The 22282-nt window shown below is 45.8% G+C and overlaps 1 protein-coding gene across 2 annotated transcripts in view; it reads right to left on the bottom strand.

Moving 5' to 3' along the window:
- Positions 1 to 22282, bottom strand: part of mAChR-A (muscarinic Acetylcholine Receptor, A-type) — a 382284-nt gene that overhangs the window by 26493 nt on the left and 333509 nt on the right. For both annotated transcript variants that reach the window (XR_013314984.1, XM_077665936.1), the window contains exon 5: positions 9664 to 9757. The gene's annotated coding sequence lies outside the window, so the exon portion shown is untranslated. The remainder of the gene's footprint in view (positions 1 to 9663; positions 9758 to 22282) is intronic.

Below are 22282 nucleotides of genomic sequence, written 5' to 3' on the forward strand. Positions count from 1 at the left end.
ATTCAGCTGCTTGGGCAACGTTGTCAACGTGTTAACATGAACAAAACTATTGCCGAAATGCTGAACTCGATGTTCAACACATTCACAATTCCTCTGCTTGTTGAGCAGAGGTCCTCGTCTCGTAGATGTCAGTACCAAACAAACATTGCACCGCTTCGTACTCTTGTCCTCCCCGCGAGTTTGTTTAAATTATTAGATTGGTGCTAGACTTGGCAATACATAAGTGGCTAAGTACCATGTCAATAGCGATGCAAAATTTAATTATTGCTTTTAAATTACAACAAAAAAGGTCGTTGCATTTGTACTGCTTGTACCAGTTTTTAGGCCGTTTTGTATTTAATGGGTCTTTGGTCTCGAAAGAAAGATAGTCGATTAATTTCCTAGTGATTGGATTGTTGTTTGTCACTACTGCATTAGCGCTCTGGCCATTCGCGACGACTGTCTTACAGATAACTTCACACTCCACATCATAATAATGTACCAACGGACAGGCCAATTCTGGTGCCTGGTTTATGCAGGGCGTCACGCCAATTATTGTCTGACCACAGTCCACTAACGACACACGCCAATTATCGATGACCTGAAGTTATCTATAATGATAAACAACGCGAGGAAAATCATGGGACAAGCCGTATATTTGAGGCTGAATTAAGTATACTGTGAGAGCTCCGCGACAGCCTCCAGTTATGGATGACGTCGCATTTTCGGCCCCTGTTTACGTCACAGGCCATTTGTGATAACGGGATTATGGACTATGATATGCTCAATACCATGATTCACCAACGTATAGGTGAGTCACGGTGCGAGACCAGATATGATGCGATGGTATTTCTCGTGACTGAGAAGAAAATTAGCACATCTAGCTTATAGGTGATAGCTTATAGGTTAGCTCTCTTGAACGAACACGAGAAAAAATCACTACGCGGGCGTGATGGATGACGTCATGTAAGTTCCTGCCAGTGATCAGTGCTCCGACCAATTACGATACTCACCTCACCAATGACACAACGCTCGTGATTGGCCGTACGCGCAACTTGGTTTGTCATTATATAACGAATCATCTGCCCGCATTCGTGCGACCGGTATTCCGAAAGCAACAGCTTGTTCTAATGGGGGGAAAATTGAAATTTTGTTTTTGGGGAAACGAAATGGCACAATATCTGTCTCACATCTCGGCGGACACCTGAACCGCGCCGTAAGGAAATGGATAAAGGAGGAAGTGACATAAGAAAGAAATGCCGTAGTGGAGAGCTCCGGAATAATTTCGAGCACCTAGATCTTTAACGTGCACTGAGATCGCACAGCACACGGGAGCCTTCGCGTTTCGCCGCCATCGAAACGATGCCGCCGCGGTCGGGTTCGAACCCAGGTACTCCGGATCAGTAGTCGAGTGCCCTAACCACTGAGCCACCGCGGCGGGTTTCTAAAGGGAGAATACTCGTAATTATGGTTATGCGAATATAAAATTCTCCGTATACGAATCGAATAGACATAATTCGCTTCAAATCTGGAGTCCTAAATGAACTGACTGGCCGTAGAATCATTTGCATTTTACTTTCTGAGGCCGGAATATTTATTTTTATCAGAAAGAATCCAGTGAGCATAAAATTGGGTTCATATAAATCGCTGGTTGAAACATAACTACTGCTGAAAATAAGTCAATGACTGTCTCGTCAGAGTCTCTAACCTTCCTGTTTAATGCGAAAAAATATTCAGGGTTGAAAAACTACAATTGTGTTTGCCATAATAATAAGGAACCAAAGCTTGCCCTGATCAAGAACACCACAAAAATACCTCATACTCTAGGTTAAAAAAATTCTGCCTGTGAAAAATATCCTAAGAAAATACGATACCGACAGGGCGGCGCACGGGACAGCCATATCGATGTTTTTTTCTGGGCAAAGCTGGCCAAGACGCACCCGCTCGTAGAAATGCGCTCAAAGATAATAGATTTTTCTAAGCATTCGTTTCTTCTCAAATGTTGCGACCAGTACTCCTTGCGACTCTTGCGACCAGTATATAAATATATACCGGGTGTTTCAGCGAACACTTTCAAATACTTTCAAAAGTAGGCCTTTTAGAGTAAAAATGTGGCTGTCGCTGCATAGTATTACCAGTGTTGCGGGCACCAGGAAACCGGTGAATCGTCTTAAGTAATTATATGCATGGTTAACAAATTTTTAATGATGATCTATTTAACTAGTAGAGTTAGGCGCCTAGTTGCAATTAGAGCTTTGTAGCCGGTCGTTAGGAATAGCGATATCGATTTCTAGAATTTTCGAAACGCGATTACCGTTCGCGTTGTGCCTCGACAAAATTTGGCTTTTTCGACTATAGTTACTTGCTCTGGAGGGGTTCCTTCGCCTGCATACTATCGAAAGCGCATGTATTTTCGCACGATGCAACTAGGCAGCTTAAGACTATTCACCGGTTTTCTGATGTCCGCCAACACTTAATATTATGCCGCAAAAGCCTTATGTTTGTACCTAAAAGTTTATTTCTGGAAATTTTTGAAAGTGCTCGCTGCAAAACACACACACACACACACACACACACACACACACACACACACACACACACACACACACACACACACACACACACACACACACACACACACACACACACACACACACACACACACACACACACACACACACACACACACGCACACGCACACGCACGCACGCACGCACGCGAACTCGAATGAAACTTAAAGGACGCTGTTCTCGCTTGAGAAGCAAATTATTTTGCGCTTCAGAAGCCAACCTAATTGAATTTTACCGTCTGGTGGACAATAGTTAAGCCTTGGCTAAGATATAATTGCTTAATAAGCGGGGGGCGAGAATCTTCCTAGACTGCCGAAGCCAACCGGGCGAGTGCGGGCTTCTTCGTCATGAAAAATGGTTTCGTAAAGCTGCTGCTCACCCCTCCCCCCCCCCCCCCCCCAAAAAAAAAATACAGAAAACAGAAAGGGACCTAAAACCTCTAATGATAATGAATGATACATCATGTGCCTTTAGCGGCCTATATCTTCATGCGTTGATGTTGTTTGAAGATTGCGTAATTAACACATTTCTTGTAGACTGACTATAGTTAAGGGCAAAAACTTCGTGCCTTCGACATTAGGGAGCTTCTTTTCTTATTGTTTATGAGCATGCAAAGGGTAGCGGGGGAAGGGGGTCATTACTCCATGCACTTTAATCATGGAAAAGCTTTCTGCCGTGAATTATGCTAACGAGCCCAAGGGGAATTTGGAGGAAAAGGAAGCAAAGATAATGACTCAACTGCAGAATGTAGAAAGAAACCACTGGCGCCTGTGCATGTAAGGAAAAGACCTGCGAGACGCGTTGATTTTTTAATCGATTCTTTTCTGTTTGTGTTTGTTACTTTCAAGTCACGAACAATTCGGTAACGAGTCGACGTTGATGAGTTCGCTAGCCGTCGAAAATGATGCTGGTATACACGTAGACTACGCGCGCCAAAGTAGAGTGCCGATATAATGAACAACGAATGAACAATGTCATCGCGCTTTTATGCCACTGGCCTCTAGGGGGTAAAAGTATTAACATCAATAAAAAGGGAACTTGAACTGGGATAACACCCGGTGTCTGGCCCTCGCGCCCGTTATATATAGTGGGGATAAAATTGACAGCAATAAAATGTTTTTGCCGACGCGGATGGCTGCTCCCTTAGCTTGCTTCTCCTTTTTGGACTTGAGAGTTTACTACACCCAGAAAACCAGACTGGCGATTGCGGCGAGAATGTTAGTTCTGAAAAAAAAAAAAACTGGGCAGACGTGGCGATGCATAGCGGTTTAAGTCAGGAGGCTAAATTGGTCGCTTTTACTTAGGTGAGCTCGAAGCTTTGCAGGAGGACAGTTTAGAGCGAAAGAAGAAATAAATCAATAAACGAAGGATACAAAGTTTTTGAATGAGAAGAGATAACCCCAGATGTAAAAGAAATAAAGTACACAGGAGTAGCGGTTACGGTCTAGTTGGTTTAACAGGACGAGAGGAGACAGCACGGAGACTAGCATCATAGGTTACAAATGCTTAGGTTTATATAAAAAGTTTACGATTGTTTAGTGCAGCAGGAGAATCGAGAATGCGAAAATAGGAAAAAAAGAGGATAAGAAAGGCTAATTTGGGACGACGATAAGTGGGTACCGATTAAATACAACAAAAAACGGCATTTTTGTATTGCAATTTACTACACAGACTAATTCTCTCAGGTCAGAACAGTGGACTGTGACTTCCGCGATAGATAATGCTCAAGATAAAGTGATGGTCGCATGTTGTTAGCAGTTTAGGCGTGCGAAACAGACAGATCAAAGCTATATACAGAAACAATCGGAAGGTCACAGACAGATACTATCTTTGCTTTATTGAAACAAAAACAGGGACGCCGACCAGTAAAAAAATTCTGTCATTTTGGCGCCCAGCACAGGGGCCTTGTTTACAGCTATTAAAACGACACGCTTCTGGTCATGCTTCCTTTGCGAATAAGGCTCTCGCGCAGGGCGCCAAAAAGTCACATATCGTTCTTACTGATTGGTGTCTCTGTTTTTGCTTCAGATATATACTAGACTGCGAGATGGGATTCCGTCACACTGTCAACTTCAAACTGCCTTTGCCTCTCCGTCCGTGACCGCGTCTGTTTAGAAATCGTGAGCCAGCCCACCGACCAAAAAGTTATGTAAAATTTCATGCTTGTTGGGACATTCTAAAACATGCACCGCAGCCGGCGTAACGACTGATGGCGGCTAGCCACTTTTGAAGTGAGGCAGACAAGAAGAGGCCGCAATGTCGCCTTGTTGGCAAAATCCGTTGGTAGGAAATTTCGCGACACGGCTTGGTATTTAATGGTAGCTTCCGTAAAATGAAACCCTATCCACATTGAACTATTGATTACTTCATAAGTATGTACGTAAATCATACTTTCTTTTTTGTTCTAATTAGTTTTCCTCTATAGGAATAATACCTATGAAACATTTTAAAATTCAGCGAAGAAGCAACAACAGAATTAATCCTTTTTTGCAAAGCGACTGTTTAGTTTCATATTCGGGCCGCCTGTAGCTATACTGATGACCATTGCTAGGAGGATGCGTGCTTCAGGCAGTCAAGCTTGATCATAGTTTGCTTCTTGTTGCAAAGAAAAATTAAAGAACTGATAACAACCTGAAACTTTGTAGTCGCCACTTGAAACTATCAGCATCATTCTCGGGATTTAAAACTTACAATTACTTTCACAGCACACTGCATGTAGGCGGTACTTACACATCTTGCATAGGTAGACGTTGTATGACTTCCTCGGCACAAGAACCACCGCCGCGGGTCCACGCATACTTCTTTAGATGAGGCCTTATTCGTACTTGCTAGAGTAAGACAGAATTCTTATCCGATTTGCCTCCGAGAACTGGCCAGTGGCAACAAGAAGCGATACTACACCGAAGCCGAGCCAACCAAAAATCGGGTGATTATTTTCCTCACGTATCAAATTTTGTGAGCGTGGCTTCTTCTACATCGTTGCCGTGGTCTTCAAAAAGAAAAAAGAAAAACTTCAAAAGAGAGGGCATAACGACAAACGGCAGATGGAAATGTAAAACAAAAAGCCTAAATAAAAATCGAGCCAATATGAGTGCCAGAGAGTCTATACTTGTGCATGCGCTACTAACTTTCTTTTCTCATCTGCTGCTCAAGTATTAATTTTCCCTATGTCACATGAGCTGCTCAGCCCAACGATAAGATAAGACATTAAAGAGCCTAACGATAACAGAAATGACAAAGAAACGCACTAAATAGCAGTTCAAAAATTAGTGTGAAGCAAGAAGCTCGGTCTTTGTTGCCAGGTGGTCTAATACTTCCCATTGCCGTAGGACATTAGTGGCTGCGTGGGCATGCCTTTCTAATGGACAGAAGTAAGTTGAAACGCACGTTCAAGCGCGAGCAAAACGAAAAAGAAAATAACAGAAACAAAATACGTCAGTGATAACGATAGAAAACTGCAGGTCTGCTTGGGAGAAAACTAATTATCCTCCACCGCTAATTAAGGCCGTCTCTTCGTGGTTCGAAAATTATTAAGACGGTGCGCCTTGCGTTCGCTTGAAGTTCGCTTTCGATTATTGGCGTTTGTCCCTTGGCGGTAAGTGAGCAAGCGCAACATATCTCGAACTTACTTGGGAGACAACTTGAGGATTTTCTTTTTAGTTTCTTTATTTCTGTTTTGTGGACCTGATCTCAGTAGACTAAGTACGCTGCTGAAGTATCGGAAATAAAATTATAGTGTGTGTTGAGCCGAGAGGGATGTGGCGAAAATTGCATGAGTGCTTTGTTCTCCTTGGGACATGTAAGTCGGTATTGCATATTAAGCGACATGCGAGGATTAATTACTGTTACCATGGAGAATACATCGCCCCTGACGCAGGGCAAAGGAGGCGAAATAAAGTTTTTGCGCCGTATTATTTTCGTTCTATTTTCTGTACCTCCATGGGGCACATCTGAGGTCACGATAATTGGTATGCTTGAATTTCAGTTAACGATTTTTCGCCCACGGTATACAGTGCGAGCTGCGCTTTCTTTCGCTGTAGATGAATTATGTCAACACTGCGAGGTGCATCGCTGGGACACTATATTATTAGCTGGGAATGATTAGGTCGACCACTGCCAGGTACGAGTTCAGTTGATATGAAGACCGCTTATAAAGAAGGCTCTATTGCCCGGGCAGGCAATGCAGTTTTCAGCAACGCGGAAATACGGTTCCTATTCTATCCCTAGCATGAAATTTCCATGTCACCGCTGGCGTTGCGATCAGCCACTCGGCGAGCGGGATTACAAATGTAGAATACAATGGTCCCCGCTTGACCTGTCGCGTCAAGCACAGATCACAGTTCCATCATCAGCAAAACTGAGGAATTGGGGTGGTAGCTGCCCTACTCTTAGCTCCATGGGGTCGCTTCGCACTTGATTTGCCATTTACATTTGTGTTCTACTGTAATGCCCTATTGCGGCCTTTAAGAGAAAAAAAAAATGATTATGATGATGTTTTGTAAGCTGCTGTACGATAATAATAACAACAACAACAACAACAACAACAACAACAACAACAACAACAACAACAACAACAACAACAACAACGACGACGACGACGACGACGACGACGACGACGACGACGACGACGACGACAACAACAACAACAACAACAACAATAATAATAATAATAATAATAATAATAATAATAATAATAATAATAATAATAGGTTTTGGGGGGGAAAGGAAATGGCGCAGTATCTGTCTCATATATCGTTGGACACCTGAACCGCGCCGTAAGGGAATGCAGAAAGGAGGGAGTGAAAGAAGAAAGGAAGGAAGAGGTGCCGTAGCGGAGGGTTCCGGAATACTTTCGACCACCTGGGGATCTTTAACGTGCACTGACATCGCACAGCACACGGGCGCCTCAACGTTTTTCCTCCATATAAACGCAGCCGCCGCGGTCGGGTTCGAACCCGGGAACTCCGGATCAGTAGCCGAGCGCCCTAACCACTGTGCCACCGCGGCGGGTCTAGTTGATTTTAATAATAATTGGTTTTTGGGGAAAGGAAGTGGCGCAGTATCTGTCTCATATATCTTTGGACACCTGAACCGCGCCGTAAGGGAAGGGATAAAGGAGGGAGTGAAAGAAGAAAGGAAGGAAGAGGTGCCGTAGTGGAGGGCTCCGGAATAATTTCGACCACCTGGGGATCTTTAACGTGCACTGACATCGCACAGCACACGGGCGCCTCAGCGTTTTTCCTCCATATAAACGCAGCCGCCGCGGTCGGGTTCGAACCCGGGAACTCCGGATCAGTAGCCGAGCGCCCTAACCACTGAGCCACCGCGGCGGGGTTAAGCTGTTGTACATGATTCAGGTGTTGGCCACAAGGTGTTATCAGATGGCGTGCATAAGCGCGATTCCATTGGTAGTATCGATACACCGGGTAATTAGATGCCCAGGCCAGTCAAGCTCATTGAGCCAGCCGAGCAAGGAGAGAGGAAAAAGATTCGACGCAGTGAGGGTTTCGGAATGATTTTAATCATCCGGGGGGTTCTTTAACGTGCACTGACATCGCACAGCTAGCGGGAATCTTTGTGCATTTTTGCTTTATTGAAGTTTGGCTGCTGCGGCCGACATTCTATCCGCGCCCGCGTGCTCACCAGCGGAATGCCAGAACAAGTAAGCCACCATGGCAGATGCATCTGCAGTCGTTTACCGACGCGCTAACGTTAGCGGAATTAACAGGTTAAAAGTAGCCTAAACCGTAAAGGAGAATAGACGCCAAATTTTGGTTGCATATTTTATTCTCTGTAGTGATGCTTGAGGCATTAATAAACATGTATCACCACATGGCATTCGACTACGACAAAAAAAAAAGAACTAAGAGGACCTTCTTAATGACATTTTTAAAGAAAATGAGATAGCACTTGTAAGTTGAACCACCCACAAAGATTTCAAACGGCTCCCAAAATTTGAGTAAAAAGCTGACTCCAGGAAATTGATTATTGTGGATTAGTTGGAATTAGTAGAAGTATTAAAATGGATTGGTGAGAATTAGTGGGTGGATTCAGTTGGATTAGTGGATAGCGTTATAATCCCATGAAAGGTACTCGAATATTCTAGTCCTCAGATTTTCAAAATTGGCGATGCTGATGGCGGCATGACCATTTGAACTAATCATCGAATTTCGTTAAGGAAAAACCTGGTGGCTTTTGCAAGACAACATTGCAAGAAAACAATCGACATGCTGCGGCATAAGTAATTTGCAATTGAATTTCTTCGCACATGCTCTTTCGGTTTCAGCGACCGAACGATGGCTGTGACGTGAACGTTCAGCATAGGTCACGTAGGGCATAAAAATAAGTGTTGTAATCACAGCTTCGTAGTTTAAATTAACTTAAACGCTAAAGCCAGCCTGCCTCAAAAGCCAGAGTGATAACGAATAAACAAAGGGATTATATCCCAATTTTTTACGCCTCGCATGACCCGCGCTGACAATTGACGTCACAGCCATCGTTCTGCTGTCGAAACCGAAACAGCACGAGAGAAGAAATCTAGGCCTAAATTATACAGCGGTTGCAGCCGAATACAACATGATCATCCATGTACAGTAGTAATGCGCTAGGCATCCTTACAAAGAAGAAAGCATGCTACCGACATCTGGAGTCTGTACTCCTATCATATCATCATCAGTGTACGAGGGTTCCGCCAACTCTCTCCGTTAGCGACTGCGAATCAAGTGATGTCACAGCAGGCCTGCACGTTTTGTTTACAGGAACGCAGCCAGCGGCTTCTTTAGAAGCAGGCTGGGTGTGAAACAGCAACCCAAGCAGACATGGCCAACTGCCGACGGCTTGCCGACGGTTGGTAACAGGTCAAGGACTGGCTCATGGCCATTTTAGTTGGCCACGCAAGCATCGGCCAAGCTTGGCATGTGGTTGGCTACCGACCATGTCGGCTAGCTGTTGGCGAGTTAAGTTGGCCCGACGTATTGTGGAAACCCATCGCTTGTCGCTTTTCTTAGCACGTCGGAACGCAACGTTCAACGAATGTCTTTGCGGGGTATATAACCGACTCATGCCAGTGTGAATAGGGCACTCAACGTTTTTTTTTCTACTTGGGTTAACTTACCTTTCCGCTTTCCGGGGTGCGCGTTCATTTCACTGCACTTCACTCGGGGCGGCTCTTGTGAGAGGAGTCACGAACCGCGGCGTATCGCCGTCATCTGGAAAGAGCGAGAAATGATGTCACGTAATTAGCAGAGCACTCGGAATAGCCTTATGAAAAGATGTAGGGTTATTATTAGTACCTTGACAGGTAACAGCACCACTTTATGACGATTCCGCAATATTTGGGCTTCAAATCTGTATAGGCTGTACGCAAAGCATGTCAATTTTTTTTTCGCTAGCATTTGAAATGTCTGCCTAATCGGCGATTCAACTGTAGGCTTCTTCTCACAGCACTACAGTAGTGCGGAGAAGCTCAACGGGACGTCATGGTCGGTAATATTTCAAATTTCAGCTGCCGTCATCCACACCCTGCTGTCTGTCGTTGGGTGCTGCCAAACAACGCTTGGCGGGCTTTGCCTTCGGTGTCGTTGGTTTTCTTGCTTCAAAGCAAGCGTTTATGCGTTGGAGATATACCGGTACCGTAGATGACGTCACGAAGTGTGCTCTACTTGGCGCTATGCGCTGCGGAGAAGTTTGCAAGCCGTCGTGATTTTAATCGCCGATTATGCTGCGGAGAAGTTTGATGGTCGTAGCGATTTTAATCGACGATTACGTCCCCATTTAAAATGCTAGCTCAAAAGGACTTCGAATGCTTTACCTGAAAAGTTCACACATTCAATCCCTTTAAGCTGGTCTGATTCGGAAAATCTCTGCAGTTGCCCTTTGACTTCCGAAAGAGCAGCACAGTCATTAGCGACCTATCGGCGAACATAGACTATGTCAGGTGTATAAAATGAACGGTCCGTGGTGACCACGAGTGAGGCGCCCCTTCAGTGTTAGGAATGTACCCTTTGTTGTTGTAGTGTAGAGTATAAAACAGAGATGGCGCTACACGTTCGATGAAGGGTACGGAGGCGCGGTCGAACGTAACTGTCGAAAGTTTTTGATGCCCTGATAAAACTGCTGCTAAGTGAAGGCATTTCATGTGACCTTTCAATGGTATGCACCGATATATGCTTATCATTAGCTGTCCACGCGAATTGCTGTATAGCGTAGCGATTTGCGAAGGGAACGCGTTGATGGGCCCGAGTCGTGTATCAATCAATCAATCAATCAATCAATCAATCAATCAATCAATCAATCAATCAATCAATCAATCAATCAATCAATCAATCAATCAATCAATCAATCGACCGATCAATCAATAAGTCAATCAATCAGTCAATCAGTTCTATTCACGTAGCGTTTTTAGGGGTCGCCCCTGTAGCAAGCGTGGGATTTTTAACTAAACATAAAAAACTTGACTGCGTAGTCGAACTAGATCTTCAACTTACAGAAAGTCATGAAAAGCTGTAGAGTATCACTATGTACACAAAGTAGAATAAGTCCGCGAAGAACTCTGCTTTCCACGTCGCCTCAATCCTATTCGTAAATAAGGCATTGAATTGACCGTCAAAGATTTTAGTCAATATTTACACATAATGTATCCTCATACAGGAACCGCTCAATTTTAAAGTAACTGTTTATTGAATACTAACTTCAGATACTAGCTTCAGAAAACCGCAAACAAATTCTGCTACAGCGTTACTTTTGTAACATTCCCCAAGTGCTTAGGTTTAGTCTTGCTTAGAGGCACTGTCATTCACCCAGTATTTCAAGAATAACTGTGACTAAACGTGCATGTAATTGGAGACAACGAAGCGGAAGCGAGCTAATCTAAACATTTTCAGTTCGCGTTCCGACGCTGGGGAGCTTGTAAAAGCTAGAGATAAATCGTGGTCATTATGAAAGGGTCGCTGCCTAGCCTTAGTTCCGCCTGACGGCGTTTTACACTCTATCACTAAGATCCTGCGAACTCTGCAAGCGTAAACAACTATTCTCACGGACGAAGCAGTCGCGATAAACACACGCGCATGAAAATATATCTAAGCAAACCAAAGATCACAACTACCCGGTAGTAAGGAATACGACGCACAAATACGGGCACGGAATGGCCCCAACAAACGGCACAGCGGGAAACGACAGGTCCCATTCGGCGCGTTGAATAATGAATCTTCGAGCAAGAGCCCCGGCTACCGCTCCAGCCTGACGCAGCCGCTTCGGCCGGCTTCGAAGCCGACTCTTGTCGAGCCAAGCCCCCGCAGCAAAGCAATGGCGGTCGTATTTGTTTTTCTTTCCTCGCTGCATAATCAAAAGCTTCCCGCTCGTTACATATGTGCCAGCTGAGTGTCTTTTCTTTACTCTTGTCGCGACGACAGACGATATTTAGCCCGGTTTGCTTCCCGACACGGAGCGCAGCCGACTAACCGACGACGTCTCTCCATCGCCATGCTCCAACCAAGCCAAATCGAGCCAAGACGAGCCAACGCAATTCGAGGCCGGGTCGAGTCTGCTTTCGTACAAAGGAGTCCCCTGGCAAGCCGGTCACCGGGACAAATGGCATTTTGTGCAACCGCGTATCTGTTTGTCCTGGAAAGAGAGATAAGAGGGGGAGAAAGAAATCAAAGGAACATGCGTCTTGCCCCCCGAATTCCCATTTATCTCTCCGCCATTGTTCCCATTGAGTCGACGGTGGCGTCCATATCGATAGGGGTCTTTGGGGGGGAGGGTTGCAAAACAGCTTCACTTCTTTGCGTTACTTTCGGAGCTCGACGGTTGCTTTCTAAATAAGCGATCTCTCATTGTTCAACATCAAAGCGTGGGAACGCAAAACAGAAAGAAATGTGAAAACTGGCGCCGGGTGTACTTTTTTTGCGTTACTTTAGCGCGTCTGTTCGCGAAGCGCATTTCAATTCATGCCGGTTAACAAATCGTTTTGGAAACACGAAAGGAACATCGCAGAATAAAAAAAAAATTGCCCGGAACTGCATGGCTGCTCGCACATTAAACAGTTCGCATTGAAGGCTTGTATGGCGAGCGTGCCGCGGATGATTTCGCTGGGACAAAATTGACTCACTAGGAAAAACAAAATTAAATACGACTGATTTTAATTAATTTTGTTGATAGCTGACTGAGATTGGGGCGAGTGTAATAAATTATGCTGAGCCTTGGGGCAGAGACTTTGGTTTCCGACAAAAGATGCTTTTCCCTTCCAGACCACGCTCGCTATTGCTGTTTAAAAAGAGAACAAAAGCCTTCTAAACAATCTATGCAAGCGTCAACAGTATAAACATGCTGTTAATAAATAGCGCTGTTAGTCAGCTATTGTCCAGTGTGCTCTTTTCTCCGTGTTCTAGTCTTGTTCGCGCTGCTTATAAAAATAATGAACCTTTACTAACACATCCAACTCGCAGTAGTCATTCACAAGGTTAATTAGTTAGCCATACGATGAAAAACACTAGCTGCTAATTTTCTGCAGTCATAAACACTACAGTCAAACCCGAATACGTCGAACACGATCGAAGGGGATCGCAAAAAAGTTATATATTATTCGATATATAAAAAATGGCAACAGATAAGCTTATATGCAACCTAGAAAAAGTGAATATTTTGCGTTCATGCTAGAAAAGCGCTTCTTGTACAGACGTGCCGGTTGCCGTCACACTGGCAGCGTACTTTTCGTAAGGCGCAGCCTGGCCTAACTTGCTTCGCCTTGAAGCCTCGGCAGACGGTGCTTAGAATCTAGGCATTGCCTATCAGAAGATGCTTAATCCTGTCGGGAGTACTCCCCATAGCCAGAATAATGTCTTCAAAATCAAGGTACAGTCGGCTTCCGCAATGCATTGGGCAGCGAAGCGAACATCCCTTACAAAAATTTCTTTAGGCAGTCTGCAGACTGTCCATAGACTTCCTTCTATAAAGTCTATAGACTCTCTACAGAAAAACCCTAGAGGACATTCCACAGGCAATACATATCCTATAGACAGTCTATAGACAAACTACAGATTTATGGCCATACATGTTTATTAGGCTTTTGTCTATAGACAGTCTATAGACTATAAATAGGCAAAATGAAATATCTATACGCACGCAATAGAGTCTGTGAAAAGTCTATAGACCATTTTTATAAGGGATGCACACCACAAGAAGGCCCTCAACAGACTAGAGGTTGGTTTCGTCGCGTGTCAGGGATGTGGAGCGGACAATGAGCGGAAGAGAACGAAGGCCGCATTTAAGCACAACAACCTACAAACTTCGTGACGATTGGTTGTTGTTGCCATGCCACAAAGGCAACAACAACAACAACAACAACAACAACAACAACAACAACAACAACAACAACAACAACAACAACAACAACAACAACAACAACAACAACAACAACAACAACAACTACTACTACTACTACTACTACTACTACTACTACTACTACTACTACTACTACTACTACTACTACTACTACTACAACAACAACAACAACAACAACAACAACCTCGTCAGAAAGTTTCCCAGCGCAAGGGCTTCCAATAGGTGGTGCCGAAAACCGTGAAACGTACCCGTCTCTGCTTACGAAAAGTGGTGGGTTAGTGCCGTCAGGAGAAGCTCCATTTGCGGGGGTGCGGCCCGCCGCCATTCGGCGTATCGAATGTTTTGCACGAAGCGAGTTCGATACACGCGAACAGCAGTGCTGTACAAAGGTAAAGCACCGTTGTTGAGATTGTCAAGCGCAAGTTCTTACTGTTCGATATGCACAATAATTTCTACATGGAAACACCAGGATTTGCAGAGCAAGCAGCCTATAAAGATCGTGGGATGGGATCTCATATTACGAAGTATGAAATGCTTTAGTTCCAACTTTCGGCAGACAAAGACGAACATAGGCCGGAAACTACGTCGAACCTAAAGACGAACACGAGGGTGAGTTTATCGGGAAACTTCCGATATTTTCTGTCGGAATAGTATCAAGGAGAAAAAAAAAACTTCGCCATATAATTGGCCCCAAACGGCATTCGAAACAGCGGCAACACAAGCAAAGATAGTTCGATTCACGACGCCTTAGACCACTCGGCCACTGCTGCAGTTTTTTCTTCCTTTTTACATCGAAAAACTGCTGAAAAATAAAACCTGGAACCTTCTCATGCTTTAGAAATTAGCTGTGATTTACGTATTGTTGAACCTGGTTAGGGAGCGAAGGATGTGGTGTATCGGGCAAGTAGACGCCGCTTGGCGTCTGTTACATTGAGTGCTTTCTGCATACTGGATAGGCAGCGCGCACACCCTGGCAGGTGGGAGTTAAATTAATGGTTCACCCTTAGAGGTTGCTCATCCATGAACGCTGCCGCCCTCTACCGCCGGTAGAGGGCGGTAGACCATATATGGTAACGCCTATAGCCACACTTGACCTCTGGCTCACTGGAAGGGCAACTGGCAGCGCACGGCGAAATCTGGTTACCTAGCGTGGTGAAGGTTTCGCTTCAGTACTGGGACGAATAATTCGATGAACCGCAAACGTGAACAGCAATATTCTTTTCGGCATACGCATTCGTCAAGAAGAGGTAGACAGTCGGGGGGTTCTTCCTGCGCCGCATATACCGGGTGCTTCATCTAAGCTGCTCTGCAGTTATTAAAATGAGTTTTTTGAGCTAGAAGAGTGCTGTCTCTCGGCATAGCATTGTTTGCAAAATAACGCATCATAATACAGCTAAGATGTGCTGTCTAGTCAGCTGGTTCATTGATATTGAGTAGTTAACTTTCTAACTATTTCTGTGTCCTTTTTTATTGAGACTCGTGTAGCTCACCGTAAATAATATCTATATCAGCTTTTAGAATCTCGAAAATATAGTTACCGCCGGCGCTGTAACCCGCTTATTGGCCAACAAGTTTTAGCTACATCGCGCCAAAATACATGTGCTTTGGAAAAGCTTTCAGGCAAAGCAAGCCGTCTAGCGCACGTAACTCGTGAGAATAGCCAATATTTGTTGTGGAACAACGCCTAGAGCTCTAGAAATTCTATAAACTGATATAAAGGTTACTTATTGCGGGCCACACGCCTCTCATTAAATAAGGACACTGACAGCAATAGTGATAAAATTAATTTTTAAATACTATTTAACCACCCTACCAATTAGCACTCTTAGCTGTATTCTAATATGCTACACGGTTGACAATGCAATGCCGAAAAAAAGCGCTCTTCAAACTCAAAAGGCCTATTTTTGAAAATTGCGGAGCATCTTGAGAGAAACACTCGATCTGTATTGCTGTGCCCCGTTCTCCGCACTGTACAGAAAAAAAGCACTCCATTTGCGATGCGAAGTGTTAAACTGCTTGCGTGTTGCGGCTCCTGTGTCCGTGACCAGTGTTTTGAGTGTCGCGAAAGATCTTCAAGGCTGCGGGCATCACATATGTTTATGTTCATACTAGGGAGAAAGCACTATTCCGATAGGTAAACCCCGAGGAAGATCGAACTTGCTATGTTTGTGGGCATCCGCCAAGAGCATAGCATAAATAAATAACAATAAATATAATAAATATTGCCATGATTAGGATTCGAACCCTCGCCGGGGTTAACATATCAGCATCGCTGGCCAGTACGCAAGAGCACGATGGTTTTTTTAGCATTGCATTCATTACCTGCGCTTATATGCAGGAAATATCTATATACATTATTTACAAAGTAATAAGAAAATAGCCGAGCCAGTTAAATGAAATACAACACCACACAACTAAAACGCACGTCTGGACAAAACTTAACTGAAACGGTTTCAAGGAAAGACAAGGCATCAATAACGGGAACCAGTCCTTCCGATAGTCACTCTCTTCGTAAGTGTCTTTCAGCTAGTGTACCTTCTGGACGGAATGTGTGCTGGGGGAGACGACGGCTCAGCATTCCGGTCCTACATGCGCGTTTTCCACTGGCTGTGAAGTCCGAGCAGGAAAATCGTGTCAAAGGGTTCGCGGCCATGTAAAGTGGCCATTAGGTAACGCACACTGTGAGAATTCAAAACAAAGTCTTTCTTCTGTGTCTTTTGTAGAATGTCCCTAAGTAATAACGTGCCCTTGCAGCCAGTAGCGCAATGATCGATGGTTTCACGTGTATCACATAGGCGACAATTAACAGAAGAAATCGCCTCAGCCGACCTGGCGTTTAACTGCAACACACTCTCGCGCTTTGCATTGCATGTCGTCGTCTTCATCTAAACCATGAGCCAAGCACGCTAAAAACATGCTCCCGCACGTACACCCGGTATAATACGCTAAAACATAACCATTTTTTGGGAGGTAAAGCCAGCAAATTACGTCCGAGAGTTAGGGCCCGTTCACACTTGTCCAAAAATCCGGCGAGCGAAGCGGATTCGGACGCTTTTGACGCCGAGCGAGACGGATAGCGGCGCGGCGAGTGCGATAGGGCTGGACCCAAATTTTTTCGCGTTCGCCACTGCCGCGGCGAAAAACATGGCGGCGCCCTTCGTCGCAGGACCCCTCGCCTCGGAATGAATTCGTCGTTGTTGCGGCCTTTTTCAGCGCGTTCGCCGGCCATAAATCGGACACTGGTACATCGCTTCGTGTCACCTCACCTATAAGTAAACGTATAAGTGATAAATTTACTTTATTTTTTATTTACAGTGATGATTCTGCCGCTACTAGGCTTAAGAGGAACGCCGGTTTTGTTGACAGTAGTAGTTCCCGTCCTGACAAGCAGATGGCGCCACTAGGCTGGGCGTTCCATTGCGAGTATGTTTGCATACGCTGCACTAAAAATGGGAATGTGCCTGCGTTTACGTACGTCAGCGTGCATACAGTTATGGTACACAGGCAGCGTCGATTTATGCTCTTTTCTAACCATATCTGTGTACACCGCGAGCGGTGACGTGGTGGCCGGGAAGTGTGTGGAAAAGCGAGAAACAGCAGCGGCGCGGCGGTTCCGCCTCGCCCGGGCATCAACAGATGAGAACAGGTCCTGGTTTTTCCGGCGAGCGAAGCGGATTCGCTCGCCGGATTTTTGGACAAGTGTGAACGCGCCCGCAGTTGGCAAGATGAGATCAGGATATTAATGTGATAGGAGGGCCACACTTGATGGAGGACCAACGTAGAGGGTGAGAAACCGGGCACTCCATCAAACAGATGTATCTCTTCTTGATTACGCGAAACAGACTATTACACGGAGCTACAAAGAAGAGCGCGCAGTAAAACACGTGCTACTACCCCGTGCGACTGAAGAGAACGACTACTCTCCGTGTTGCTTGAATCTTACAGAGAAGAAACAGCAGTTCTCAGTAACAATCTGAAGCAGCTTTTAAATCGCTGCTAGGGACGAAATCGGCTTCTTTTTGCTACAGTCATTTCAGAGACTGAAAGCCGGAACAGGGAAGCAATTTGGATGGATAAACGGAGCAAAAAAAAAAAGACGGAAAAAAAGAAAATAAAGAATTCTTGAAGCGTCATGGTAGTCTGTTCAAAAGCAAACAAAAAAAGTGTCCTTGCGCGGTGCTAAAAAGGAACACTTTAGCTGGGCTGTCAGAAACACGGAGTTGCGAAGGACGATTCGGAGAGCAGATTTTTGACTTGGATAAAGGAGTAGAAGCTATAAACAAAACAGTAAGTATGAGCGGCACGGATATGGGAACGAAGCGTTCGAGGGACAGGGGAAAGGGGAGGGGGTGGGGGAAATGGAAGAGGTTGTTTACCGTTCGTCGACCGAAGTCACCCGTTCGCGTTTCAATCTCACGAGAGCAGGCCCTTTTAGAATGGCCCGTTTGCAGTTATCTCGGGCTGTTCGAGCGGAAAGACAAAAACTCGGTTTGATGTCTTTGTTTTAGCGCATCCTTTGTGCGTATTTCTTTCGCAACGTTTCGTCATTGGCAAGGGTATTTGGGAGAGTCGTAAATATGTGCAATCGTTGAATGAAAACGAGAATAAAAAAATGATATCCACACTTTCTATTTGTGGGTGTCGTTTTGATCGAGACTCGTCAGAAATTCTGCCGTGTCTCATTCGGCAACAACCGATCGTGTTTTTCCCCCACTCTCCTTTTGTCTCCTCAACGAGCAAGCCGTTTTCTTTGAGTACCCTTTGCGATGAGGCTCAGCAGTTGTCCAGGCCTCTAGCGACGTTTGTGCGAAGGGTAGATTTAACCAGTTGTTGTTGTGGCTGCCTCCTAAGCGATGGCACATACCGACGGTGGGGGACTGGTGGCGAGGAAATCGTCATTCTCATCTGCATAATAACTGTCTTCATCGTCAACCCGATCCCCATCTGAAATTAAAGCACTGCAGGATTTCGAAAAAGTCCTAATGATTCACGAAGACTTAACAGTGCGAACGATTGGACATACGAAGAAGAAGAAGAAGGCTACTCTATATACAGTTCGGATTCGCCCATTTGCCGATGTACAGTACGGTCCACACTAAGAGGGAACGCCTGACTTGTATTCAGTGTGTTTATGCCCATGTCATTGCGAATTTTAAATGATTTTACTGGAAAGAAAAGCAGCCGATGTGGGGCATTTTATTCGTGAAGAAATTCAACGAAAGACTTCCTCCTAAATTTACGCTTGACGAGCGCTGGAACGCAATTTACCTGCTCTGTGAGGACCGTATAGCTTGCAATAGGCGAAAGCGTTGGTCCTGATTTACTGGTTGGTTGCATTGAGATGCACTGGCATCTACGCAATGCCGGCGTTGTTACCGCCGCGTAACTGTAATAGTTCAACCGGTAGCTTTTAGGATTTAATTAGCCATCGAACTAATTAACATCGTCAATATTTTTTCTTAAGTTCGTTGCAACTGGTATTATCATTTTCCGGAAAAGCCACCTTATACCTAAAGATCCCCATTTTTAAAAACTACTGCCAGGTTTCGCTGATACAGTGAATGCGTTTCAGTCTTAGTCAGGAAACCGACTCATGCCGTCCTTTCTCTGGAAGTTCACACTTAAATAAGTGATCCCGTTAGAACAGTGCTGCCTTAAGCGTCGGCACACCCGGCCTTTCATACTTGGCAAAGACGAAGTGAAGAATGCTCCCTGTGCTCAGTTCACGGTTGCGTTTGCCTTTCCATTGTCCTAACAGGTTGTCATTCAAGGGAAAAGCCCAGAGGTCTTTGATCATCACTACGTGTAGCAGCCAAACTCGGCTTCGAAAACCACTTATTCCCTGTCGTCACAAAAAGTGGCGCCGCGTAATGGCCGGGTCGTGAGATAACGATAGCGCCCTGCACCTTTTGTTCCTCCACTCTGCGTTTTAGTTAGCGCTGAGCTATTTATTTAACTCCGCAGATGGCGGTAAAATCTGCTAACCTCCAAATTTTCACCCAGCCACAGCGCCAAATTTCTATACACGGGTTCTACGGGGAATTTTGCAACTGATATAATCAAGGAGCTTCAGAAAAAAAACCATATTAGACGATTGGCAAGCGAGCTTTTCCTTCCGGCCAGCGATAACAAAAAAAAATTGGCGAGGAGTCATGCAAAAAAACAAAAAAAAAACACCGGGACATCGTGAAGTCACAAACGAAGAAGGAAGACCCGATAATTCTGCGTGCCGGCGCCAATAATGCTCTGGAGAAAACTAGACGGAAGTGCGCAGTGCTGCAATTATCATAATTCATGTGCCGCGAACAGCGAAGGTTACCCAGGAGCAAGTTCATCAAGAGGAAAGAAGGAATGAGAGCGACGCAGATCGTAAATCAAGCCATATCGGACCGAACCGGCGACTGCGCTGGTTTAACGCCGTTTCGGCTCCAGCTGACGTCATAATCAGCTTTCCGGAAGCCACCGAAAAGACTGGAAAGCCTAATTTGCCAATACACATCTCGAATCACTGAAGGAGAAGAGACGTATACTCTATCGGTGTATCGATCTACCCGGAGATTCCGCCGGAGGAAATGAAGGCAAAAGCTATGGCATCTACGTGGAGTGGCTAAGTGCTGTAAAGACGACTGCGAGACAGATAAATTTATACGGCAGAAGGCTGCGTTTCGTCCCGACTACGTCGTAATCAGCAGATGGGTGGGTTGCGGCCCGGCCCAACAATTCAAGGAACGCAGCCGGCCTTGGCAAAGAAGAAAGGAAGTTGGGGAGAAGGGGGGGGGGCGGTTAGGAAGCACGACCGGATGGTTTATGCGACTTGTCTCAACGCGCAGCATCGATAGACAAAGCCCGACAAGGATCGGCCGACGCGCGCTATCCGTGAGTGTATCGAGCGTAGATGCAAGACGGGAGACGACGGAAACGCAGAGATCAAAGCAAGGCGAAGAGAAAAAAGGAAATAGGGAGAAACGGGATGAAGGGGGTCCGCCAGAGGGCGGGAGACATGCGCCGAACGGGCGCATCTCCGGACTCGGGCCGGACAAGTGGGGGGCAGATGAAGTATGAGATACACCATACCCTCGCAAACACACTGACTGGGCCGGACGTACGCACACACGTAGCCTCTCTCTCTCTCTCTCACTCTCGTCTCATCGTCTCCCTATTGAACTGTCCCGGAAAGAAGGAGCTACAGCTGAAAGCGTCTGTTGCGTACAGCGCAGAACTGCCCCCTCTGCTACTACACTCGTTGAGACCATATACAGAGCAGATCGGGAGCTCTATATCGAGCGTTCGCTGAGATACGCCCAACGCGAAGGCAAGCAACGAAGGACAGCATGCCGTCACGATCGGCTTAGACATCGGCGGGGAAAAAGGGGAAAGAACGGTGCGAGGGGAGGGAGGCAGAGGGACGCGGGATTGCGAGGGAGGTGGAGTTCAATTATCTTCGGCCTGTCGTTTTTTCCCTTCTCAAGGCGTTCGCCGCGTAGCCTCTTCCCCGCTCCCCCATTCCTACGCACTCAGAGTATCCCACCTTCCCCTTTCTTTCTTGAGTATACGTCTTCCCTAATTCCGTCGTGCAGCCATCTTGTCGGCCGATTTGTGCTGCCCAGTTCCACCCAACCCGTCTTCCTCTTCTCTTCGTATTATTTTTAGCCTTAGCTCCCAATAAACAGCGTACACTGCTCGTTTCTTGATCGGAGTGCCGTATCGGTAGGGTGCCCTCTACACCGCTCTTTCTTCTCCTCCACGCGATCCCCAAATCCTTACGTCACCGCTCCCCATTTCCAGCCAGCTCTCACGTGCCTCCCCCGATCCTCCCAGTCTTCTAAACAGCCGCTACGTTGTTGGGAAACCTTCGTTATATCTTCTACTTTCTTTTTATCTATCAGTACGCTGCGTTCGCCGATCAGCGGATATTGGAAAGACGTTCTTCCCTTTTTCTTCCCACACTCCTTCCCTATCTTCATCAACTGCGTCATTCATTTCCCCATTTTTTTGCGGCAAGTCTTTTTCCCCACTCTTTCCCTACAGTCTCGCTTTGTGTCGCCATGCTTTGGTATCTGGCACGGCCACCAGCGGCTAGTCTGGCAACAACGGCTTCGCTTCTTGGCCTACGGTTCGGCGGTGCCCCGGGCAGCGCCTCCCGTTCATTGGGAGAGAGAAATGGGAAGAGGAAAAGAAAAAGGGAAGAGAGAGGAGAGACAGCGGCGGATCGAAGCGGTGAGGGATTGGCGATGCGTGGAACGGATAAGGCTCGGTCATCCCTTATCCCCATTCCCTAGCCGTCTCTGCCGCTACAGCCTTAGGCGTACTTATATACGCTGTCTGGTCCTTGTTTGCATTTTTGTTTTGGCTCCGTTTCTTCGTTTGTTTTGCACCTCGAGCGATGGAAAAGG

The sequence above is a fragment of the Amblyomma americanum genome, chromosome 5, assembly GCF_052857255.1.
Source record: "Amblyomma americanum isolate KBUSLIRL-KWMA chromosome 5, ASM5285725v1, whole genome shotgun sequence".
Lineage (NCBI taxonomy): Eukaryota > Metazoa > Arthropoda > Arachnida > Ixodida > Ixodidae > Amblyomma > Amblyomma americanum.